The sequence below is a fragment of the Malurus melanocephalus genome, unplaced genomic scaffold (genome assembly GCF_030028575.1).
Source record: "Malurus melanocephalus ecotype Western Australia unplaced genomic scaffold, MMel_1.1 scaffold_437, whole genome shotgun sequence".
NCBI lineage: Eukaryota > Metazoa > Chordata > Aves > Passeriformes > Maluridae > Malurus > Malurus melanocephalus.
The window spans coordinates 141100-152213 of record NW_026623669.1 but is presented as its reverse complement, the minus strand read 5'-3'; positions in this window follow the sequence as shown (position 1 = coordinate 152213).

Here is an 11114-nt window from a genome sequence, read left to right as displayed (position 1 = left end):
GGCGCGTGCCGGCCCGAGGGGCGTGCGTCGGGTAACGGGCGGCGCGCGCGGCAGCGCGAGCGGAGGGGAGGGAGGGGGCGCGGCCCCCCCGGGCCGGCTCGGGACGCGGCGCCTCTCGCCCCAGCGCGCATGCGCCTGCCCGGCCGACGGCGGCGCGCTAGCTGTGGCCTCGGACGCCGGGTGAAGTGTGACGTCATCAGCGGGCGCCCGGCTCGGAGGCGGCGGGGGCAAGGCGGGAGCGGGCGGTGGGCGATGGGCGGGGCGGCCCCTCAMGGGCGGGGCGGGCAGGCGGCGCTGCTCCCGTGCCTTGTCTGGGCGCAAGGGTCCCGAGACCTCTACTGTGCTGCTCCTGAGGGGTTTCGGCCAGGTAACGCGTCTGTCATCTCATGTCAGAGGTGGGCCACCGCAAGCGTTCAGCTGTCGRAGCGAGGGAGCAGCTCACAAAAGCACTCGGTTCTACATTCGATTCTGCCTGACTTACCTTAGGAGCTGGTGCCCTGTGGCGGGAGGCTGCTGCTCACGACGCTGACCTGGCTGGGGATGCACTTGTAGTTCTTTCACGTTTGCCCAGTCCCACTTACCCCTGAGATAATAAGAGATCCTAAGGGACATTGCCCGGGCATCAGGGAGCTTCGCAGTTGCAGCTGTCTCCACAGTAATGCAAAGCACCTGRAGATAACGTGTGTGTGTAGTTCTGGTTTTATACTTGCCACATTCCTAACTGTACGAAAAGCTGAGGGCACCCTGCTGAGAGAGCGATAGAGAGAATGAAAGAAAGAGGAAAAAAACCCTYTACTTCTGCAGGGGTATTCTGATTCTCTGAGAGATCACTCCAGAGACCTCGCTCCCAAAGGAGTTCTCTTGATGGGAATAAATGCTTCCATGCTGGGGGAAGGTGAGCCTATTTGGAAGGACCTTTGTGCATTGAGACTGTAGTGATCCATGCAATAGTTAACCCAAGTGTAGCCACATGCAGGATGGTCTTCAGGTCGGGGTTGTGCTGTGCCTGTCCCATGGCCACAGGAGAAACTCAGTGCATCCTTACAGCAGCTRTGGGCAGCTCCCACGCTGTACTGGCACCTCTATGACCTTGCCTCTATCTAAAAGTGTGGCAAGAAGTCCTTACGCAAACATCCTCTCTGACAGTAGAAGTGGTGAATAAAGTTGTGATCTCTTATAGCTTGAATGACCAAAATGGGGTAGCCGTGACATAGACAGGGTCCTTGTGATGCGCCCTCATTAGAGACCCATTTGGTGCTGCACTACTCATGGTTTGTAGGGTCTGCAATGCTGAAGGATAACAGTTCTATCGTTCCTTATGATGTCAACTCTAAAAAAACGTGTTTGAAATGATACTTTGTGGAGTCTGAATGCCTTCCTTTTACTGGGACCATAAGGATCAGTATGCCCCACAGAGGGATGCTGTGTTTTCTTTAACAACTGATCTCAGGATCAGTGTTCATCTTGTCTAAGTCCCACTCCAAGCTGAAGGTGGAGGGTCATCATCAGAGGGACAGGAATGGTGGAGAGATTCCAGCAACACGTGGAGATTAAATCGACTCTGGGAAAAACATAGGTGAAGTAAGCAGTCGTCCAAGTTACAGCGGGAATTTCTAATAAAAATTAAATAAAACTAGATTAAGCTGGCGGCTCTTTTAGAATTTTTGTGCCTTTTTTATGTCTGGACTGCAACACGCACTTCCTGGCTTTTTTATACTTTCTGTAACAATACCAGTTTAATAAAAGTTTTTACTCCTTGCTATATGTCTGGTCTTGCCTTGAGAATATGAGAACTTTTAGTCATAATTCTCCATACAATTCATAGGCTGAGTAGCCACAAAATGTGAGGTTCAGAGGTTGTGTTGTGATTGTCTCAGCTACATTCAGATCTCCTGTTGAAAATTGAACTTTCATGGTGATGAAAGAAACGAAGATATCAAGTTTATGCTCTGAAATTAAAATTCAGTGAAGAACAGGGTCACATCTGACAAAACAAGATAATGTCCTTTACTGGGAGCTCTGACTTGTATCACCAAAATACTTGAAAGCAGATATTTTTTCTTGGTATGCAACCAAAGTAGATTTAAAAAAAAAATTACACCGGGAAATATCATTGTTTTGATCTACAAGAACTGTTTTGTGTTTTCTTCTGTTAAAAGAAAAATACATGAGATTCAAGGAATCTTATTACACGCTATCCATGTGCTTCCTGATTTTTGCCACACGAGTGCACTGTTGAATAAACGCCATGTGCCCCATCTCAATGTAACCAGGGTAGAACTGCTGAAGCAGAAGTAAACATTTTGGAAGACCTGTAACTCTGGAGTTTCGTTTTACACAGTATTAATAGGAGCTATGACTCATACATCAGAAAAAATGTTGTCCTGAATAAATAGAGCTGATAAATAGACTTACAATTTCTCTCTGTATATCTTACTTTGAAATATAAGACAGAATAATAATTAGATGAGCCCCTCTGCCTTCATGTTASCACAAAGATGGCAAGAAATTTTGTAATTACAGTATCCACAGTGTCTTAGGTGCATACAGAACAGTGCTAGTGCCAAGCAGATAAAGATATACCATAAGAAAKAAATGTGAGATATACTTGGGAAAGAGAAATCTCCCATATATCATTCACAAAGGACAGGATGATCTTGCAAAGGTAAAGAAACAACTGTCAGACATGACCAGTATCCTTCACCTCTGGTGTGACTTTTCAGTGATGGAGCATTAGCAGGTCATGGAAGTCACATTCAGGGATCTATAGTAAAGAGAGTATTTCAGCATGACAGTGAAAGCACCCACAATTTTTACAGACACCCAATGTAAATAATTTGTGTCTTCCTAAAACTTGATATGGGTATAAATTTTTATCTTATGCCCTAACCTGCTATTTTGTCTTTAGATTTGCTTCTGTTCTGAAATCAGTGTAGACTACAGAAGAAGTTACATTATAGAGATTAAGATGATGAATAGCTGAGCGAACCCCAGCAGTTTTAAGTCCCTGAGTTACCTGTGACCATTTTCTGCACTTAACAAGAGATTATATGTGCATTTGTAAAGATTTATATATAACTCTCAGCAGAAGTGTAAAATATTTACAAAGAATATTTTACTTTAAAGTTCTTAAATCCAAAGGCCCTCTAGCTCAAGTTGTCCTCTATCCTACAGACAACAAGACTATAACATTTTTGTAAAAGAAGGTATTACCACCCTCAAAGAATCACTTAGGCTGGCAGAATTATAATATGCATATTAGGGCACTGGAAGGTTGTTTCCTAACAAGTCAGAACTGCCTGTTTCAGGGTGTGGGTTGGAAAAAGAAGGATGGTCTCTGTATCAGCAGGACAGAACCAATGTTTAGGAAGAAGTAAAATTGTCAGTTTATTTCTGTGAAGGCCTGGATTCCTGTATCTTGAAATCCCATTCTCTGTTTCAGGAGTAGCAAAAGGGGATCAAAAAGTACCTTCCACCTTCAACTTCAGGTTACACTCCRCAAATCAGAATAAAAATCTGTTTTTTATATAATGTACATGCACCCAGCACATAATTTTCTTATGGCAGTGTCATAAGTAGCTCTTAGTTTGCTTTATTCTGCTTCTTTTATTTCATACATTACAGCCAGGGATCCGAACTACAGTTTTCTGCTACTGATGACCTCCATAGTGACATAGAATAGAGCCCACATTGAGGGTCCTTGGAACWCTTCCATGAGGCTGACTGGATTATCACTGCCATCAGAGCTATTTAAATAGTATGCTCAAGTAATTACATGCTCTTTTTGCTTACCTAAAGTAGTGGTAAATTAAATGAATACCAAACTCTACAAAACACAATCAAAGTTCTTTCCATTTACAGAGCTGCCACCTGAAGTTTTCTTCTATGWGATGTACAAAAATTCTTGGGGAAGAAGCAGGGACTCTGGATTGTGAAGAAAAGAATCTTTGTAATGTTTCAAATCAGTTATTTTGTTGATCTTTTTCATCCTCTCACATGTTTTACCATCTTTACTTAGATATTTCTACATTTTAGAGGATACAGTGCTATTTTTTATTACCAATGTTGTCGTCATTGCCACTTAGAATACAAATTGACAGAAAATAAAGAAACCATCCTTGAGTTTCATAGGATGAAAGAGAGAGAYATTCCTCCTTAGAGACATTCCTCCTTTTTTGAGTCCTCAAAGCTGTAAGCTGCTTTACATTCAATTTTCTGCAGCAAATAGTACTGAAAACTGGAGTTCTCCTTAAAATAAGTAATTCTCAACAACTTAAAGCAGAATTAAAATTTTACAACATGTTGCAATGCATCAAAATTTCATTTCTCTTACAAAGACCGTGAATAAGTAGTTTTTTAATTAACATGACACATTATGATCCAAAATTCTGTTATGATGTCTTTTTAGAACTAGAGAAAGAATAAAGCCATTGAGAACATTTAAATGTTTTTTTCTTGGTTTTCTTGGTTCTGATTGCCTTTGAAGTCTATGAGCTAGTTATGTCTGATTAGACTTACAAACCAGGCTCCTCCTGAAGAGCAATGTGGTGGAACTTGCCATCTTTATTCTAAAAGTTAGAAGCTGTATATTCTTTCCCCTTTTTACTTTTTATAGTTCGTGTACCAGTGCACTATTTCGCTATACCACTGCATTGAAATAAGTTTTTAACACGTCCATATGTGACAGGAAGAACAGATGTAGTTCTAACATTTGCTACTGAACATTAAAACAAATCTCAGCTGTTTCCCTGTGTATTGGTGCTGTACGGATAGGAAGTTACTTTGCTACAATACCTTTGCATTCTTCCATTACTCCACTATCTCCATTAACAGCGAGGCAAGGGTGTCACCGCTCAGTGCTGTGGCTGGTTCAGCTGCTTACAGAATTGTTGGCAGCACAGAAGAAAAAGGTAGCGTAAACTGTGACTTGCTAAAAGTTAGCAGATAAAGGCTTCTTTTTGAACTGGTGATGAGTATGTGAACCTCAACCTTGAAACTCTGAGCAAGCCCCATACATAACAACTGCAATTGATGCAAGGCTGACTGTAAATTTTGGCACCACTTGGAAAATACAAAAGTGATGTTTTCTTAATCCTCCAATTAAYAGAGATAAAGCCACAAGCTGTGAGGCAGATCATACATTTTACTTCGGCATACAGAGCATCTGGATTTAGAAAGCTGACATCTTGGGGACCTAAAAAGAACTTGGCTCCAAGAAGAAGGGATCCTGAATAGAAGTGTTCTCTGAAGGTGGAAAGGAGCCCTGAAAGAGGAAGTTAAACTTCTRTTTGCAGGAAAGATCCMAAAAGTGGGACACATCCTGCTGATCAGAGRGCTGTGTGGAGATGAATGCTGTAGGATGCCCAGGGACTTTGACCACTAATGCCTGAAACCRGAGGCTGCAGGAGGGGCACAACAGGAATTAACATGATTTTCTGCCCAGTCATGCAGAGACCTTCCTGTAGAGGACACGGTTTGAGAGCCAGGAATGTGGTATGAAGGATTGATTGTGCCGATAATCAAGTAGGGTAAAACACATAATCTCTTTGGTTCTGTAGTAAACTCCGGAGTTCAGATTCCTTGTCAGTTGCCATTTACTTCTGACAGCTGGACAGACAGTACATAYAGGCTGATAACTATGTTCTTGGCCAAATTTGAAGCATAACTTGAGATCAGGCTGCAGTTTTTCATTCAGCAGCATTTTTAGGTCTCCTGTTCAGCTGCTGGTRTKCATGTAACTTGAAAAAGTGTGTATTTTTTCCAGTTATGCTTCCTCCTTTCATTTGCCAAACTTAGTAAAAATTATTCCGCAAGTTAAAAAATGGCTGGAGAGGACAGTTAGACAGCACAATTGCATACACCTCAGTCCCTTAAAAAAATGGTAACAGGAACTTAGTAATCTCCAACAGTGTACACTTTTGTTCTGCTCTCTGTAATTGCGCAACACAGGAAACATAAAATTGCTTCAGACAGACCTAATATTTATTTATGTGAAAGGTTTTGCAATTATACTTCATTGTGTCTAATTGCAGAGCTGAGACTTGTTTTCTCATTTTTGTGGTATTATAGAAATGTCAGTTATTTTCCCTTCCCAATGCTGGAGAGTGGAGAAAAAACACAAGGATGTAATTTTCATAGTTAGGAGAGATTCCGAGAAAGGTTAGGTGCAGAGATTAAAATGCACGAAGAGTCAATGTTTAGATGACTAAAACATTTGTTCCATTCATTGCCCATTCAGTTCCTTTATAATCATTAACTGTTAAGACTGTGTTCTACAGTCTCTGAGAAGACAAATCATGGGCAAGGGCTAAAACTGCAGTCACCAAGACATGAATGTCTGCCTCTGACAGAGAAAAAGAGAATTCCTCCAACGATGCTCATGATACCAACAATTCTACAGTATATCTTGAATGCCACTGATCCTGGTAGCTGGTGTGAAAGAAAAGGGTCTGTGGCAATGCTTAGTCACCTTACACATAGACACACCTTGCACATAGACCACACCTCAAGACACCTCTTATATGCTACTGTACCAGTCCAACAATGAGGAATACTGGAAAGACTGGGCAATATTTGAGAAATGTAAATTATCTGGCTCTAAAAGGATTATCTATACAAACACTGACTCTTGTGCTGAAGTGTTGTCACAAAAGTTGCAGGAATCTATCAGTAAAATGTGGTTAAATTGTACCARTCTTTAGTCTCGTTCGCATTTCTTCTATACATCCGGTTTGATTCTACGTTCGAAGAGAAAGTGCATTTGTTTTGAAATAGGAGATTAAGAAAAATCTGTGTAATTAAATTATTCAATATTAAAATCCTAATAATTTCTTGATATTGGTTTTACAGAATCACAGGCTAGTTGAGATTGAGACAGACCTCTCCATGTCTGTTGCCTCCATGCCTCCATGCTCAATGCAGGGGCAATTAGAGCTGCTTGCTCAGGGCCTTGTTCAGTTGGGTTTTGACTACCTTTGACRATGAAGGCTTCACAAAAATTTTGTATGCAAGAAAGACAAACTATTGTAATCCAAGAAGATATCCTGACAGACTCTATATTTTCCTCTACTTGCAGTTAAAGTACATGGCTTATAACACCATAGGGTGTTAACAACACAAAATTATAGAATAACCTGAGCTGGAGGGACCCACAGGGRTCATTGAGTCCAACTCCTGGCCCTTCCCATGACCACCCAAAGAGTCGCACATGGTGTCAGGCYGCTGCTGTGACCACTTCCCTGGGGAGCTTGTTCCAGTGTCCAGCCACCCTCTAGGTGAAAAACATTTTTCTAACATATGACTTAAACCTCCCCTGACACAATTTCAGGTCATTCACTCAGGTTCTGCAACTGGTCCTGTCACAGAGAAGAGATCAGTGTCTGCTTCTCCTCTTCACCTCATGAAGAAGTTAAAACTACAAAGAGGTCTGCCCTCAAACTCCAGGCTGAATGGAATCTGTGACCTCAGCCACTCCTTGTATGGCTTCAATATAATACTGTCCAGAGAACCCCTTTTGCGGAACCCACCTTTTGTGGTCCTATGTGTCCCCTAGCAAGTGAAGGGAGGATGTCTCTCAAGTTCAAGAGGCATCATCTTTCTCTCATTCCAAGAAGGACAAAAATAATAGAACCTGTAATGAGCAAAAAAAGGCATGCAGTAACATTCAATACAAAAACTCTGGACTTTGAGAAATGTCAAAAAAWTGGTAATTTAGCATTGAAGCAGAAATAGTTTTCATTTATACAGTACCATTTTTCACTTTTGTGTGTGTGTTTTTAAGAGCAGATTTAAAAAAAAGTGTAGATTTTTCAGCATAGGCATTACTATGTCATTAGTCTTCTGTGGTAAACAGAAACACATGAAGGTTTAAATAAGTGTCCRTTCTTTTGAAAAGAGGTCTTCACTGTACATAGAACAGAATTATTTAATGACAGTTTGGAAGTACTGGGAGCAATAGATAGGCTACRGTAGACTCCATTTAGTCCTATATATGTCTTTGGCATGCCATGTTAACAGGATGCAAAGCAAGATTAAGTTGGAAGTCAAATGCTCATTTTATAATGTTCTCAGAATATTAAAAAAACCCTAACAGTTTCCAAGAAAAAATGCATTGATAGTTTACCATGTCAGTTTCTGTCAGTTAAAAAATACATTACAGCTAAATATATTCACTTTGGTATCTTCATGCCTTTGGGAGAGAAGACCTCAGTATGAAGAAAAACAAGAATTTCTCATACAAATGTTAATATATATTCTGGATTTTAGAATGGAAACTCTGTGTTCAAARCTAGAACAAGTTTTTTTGAACTGACATCTCCAAAATCTGAAAATACTATCTTTGCACATCTATTTTAATGTTTTCAATCACTTTCACTAAAAATATTCAGAATCAGCTTTCTTCACAGTATTTGCTTCTTGTAATCAACCTTTTCCCCAGTGTAAATCTGACTATACACTGGAGTCAGAATTATAAATATCTGATCTTTTTGTCCATAGTCCATTGCCTATATTTCAGTTTTGTTCCAACTTTTTCCAGAGATTTTGTTCCAACTTTTTCCAGAGATTTTGAGTTAGGTCTCCTGCAAATTATTTGCAAATTAAATGRCTGATAAAATGTAGTTGCTAGTATTTACTGTACACTCAAAATTATTCATGCAGTAGCATGTAGTACCAGGAAACTTTTCCTTCTTCTCTTTTCTGCAAATATTTACTTCTTGCAGATGAATATCTAAAACCAAAAAAAAAAAAACCCAACCACTTGTAGGCAGCTGTTTTCCTTGCTACTTTCTGTGCCAATATTTATACATAAACTATTTCTTAGTAATTTCATTGATGTTTTTCTCTGTATCACTGTTTTTGAGAGGCTGTTGCTTTTCCAGGTAATTTAATGTGACATATTAATTTTAATTAGAAGAGAATTTTGAAAACCTCTCCAGTAATGGAATGAAACTAATGTTGCAAACTGTAGGGATAGAGTTATTAACAGGGGTCTGTGAAAGAAAAGACAGAAAGACAGAAAGACAGAAAGACAGAAAGACAGACAGAAAGACAGAAAGACAGACAGAAAGAAAGAAAGAAAGAAAGAAAGAAAGAAAGAAAGAAAGAAAGAAAGAAAGGCATAGGTGCAAGGCATTTGGGGTGGCAGGGAGTTGGAAAGATACAGAGAATGGAAAATGCTTCCCAGTGGCCAGCTTAAAAGAGAGGTGGGCAGGATTCTTCAGATGTGTCCTCCTCTGTTTCACTTCTAACATGGCAATTTTATATTTTTCATCAGGATCTGTACAAAATCATCTTTGTTTTTTGCTACTCTTGCTCTGATGGGAGCAATAAAACAAAAAAGTTTAAAATAAACTCAAAAGAGTTGGATGGAAGATCAGCTGCAATGTAGATGCATCCTCAGTRTTTCTCTGGCTTAATCCATCCACATTGTATCAATTACAATTAGTTTAAGATTTTATTTTTTTTTTGTGGCTACTGATGGCATATGTTATTATTTAGCTCTTCAAGAGCGGTGCTGATGTAGCATATTATGGTGTCTATACAGCTGCTCATTTAAAATAAGAAATTCTTCTGTGCTATTGCTATAGGAAGAGCACACTTAAATCTGGATTTTTACCTCCTGGCTATGCACAGGTGCAGCCTACAAGTGTGGTTCATGTGATTTGCATTTTACAGCCTGGATGCATTTGCTCCTTACTGAAAAATGAAGTTGCAGTGGCATCATCAAATCTGGACTCAGTGTTGCCTCTGAACAACTGTATTAGAACAAATGCCTTTCCCACATAATACATTGTTCACTGCATTTGTCCTTGTTACAGTTTAATCTGGCAGGTAGCTAAACAGCTGTGGGCTCACTTTCCACCCTCTCCCTGTGTCTTCTTGTGTCCCAGGTGCCTTACTGGTGTGACAGTGTGAGGACCTGAAAATTCCAACACTAAGTGTATAACACTGCTTAGTAAAATCTAAGATATCAGTGTGTAACCAACCTTATTCTTATTCTAAATCCACAAAACAGCACTATACCAACTAGGGCAAAAATTAATTCTGTCCCAGATAAAACCAGAACAATATCCACCCTTTATTCTATAGAATTGATCTCATGTCTAGGTCCCAGTCTTCCCAATGCATCCTTTCCTGCCTTTTGATAGATGCACACAGGTATTGTTCCTTTAGGCTATAGATCATCCCTCTAAAATGTTGATCGAGTAAGTTAGCACATGACTTCAGGCTTCATCTGCCATAGCAGACCTCCAGGGCTGAAGAGTTGGTGCATGGTGTTAGATAGTGTCCATGGTAAGTCCGTAACTCATTTGCAAACCCATTTGTATGTTGCATCTTGTCCTGGATGGCCCAGGGAGTCATAGACCCACCAAGATCCTTATCTTCCTCCTCCTCTTCTTGTGATAGCCCTGTTTTGGAATAGTCTGCTTCCTGATTCCACTCAGAAGCAGCTCCTTCATCCCTTACTAAATGAGTTGACTTSTGTTTCCAGTATTTCTCCTTGCATATGGGGCAGTTGATACAGGCGCAGGTCGGTTCTCTGGTTCAGCCATGAGCTCTGTCACTTTCCTGTCAGTCTGTCAGAGACTGAAATGTTATAGTTAAAGGCTTAAACATCTTCAGAAAGAACTGTATAACAGGAGCTACAGAGGAGACTACCACTCCCTGACTGAAGACACTGCACTGCATGTTAATGAAGATAAAATGACTCAGGTCTGGGCTGGGGAAAGAAGAGTACRTTCACAGAGGCATGACACTTAGCACCTTCGGGGGCTGTCGGCTGCCAGGCTGGAGGAGACCCTGACACCAAAGGATGGGGGAGAAGAAATTTTGGGTGTRTKGTGAGAAAGCCTCTGGTCTGWGGCAGTGAATTCCCACCCTCCACTGTGYAGAGCAGCYCAGCTGTGGGGKCCCTGCAGCCCGGGAAAAACTCATCCACAGGAAGGACAACTGAGGGGGTGTCACAGCCCATCAAAAGCACCCCCAGGGGGTTCCCAGATCCTTCACCAGAGATGATGCAACAGATCCACAGCATTGCAAGGACAGGGTCAAACTTGCCCTCCACAGGGGAGGCACCTGGGTGTTACCACATCACCCAAATGCATATTAATCTA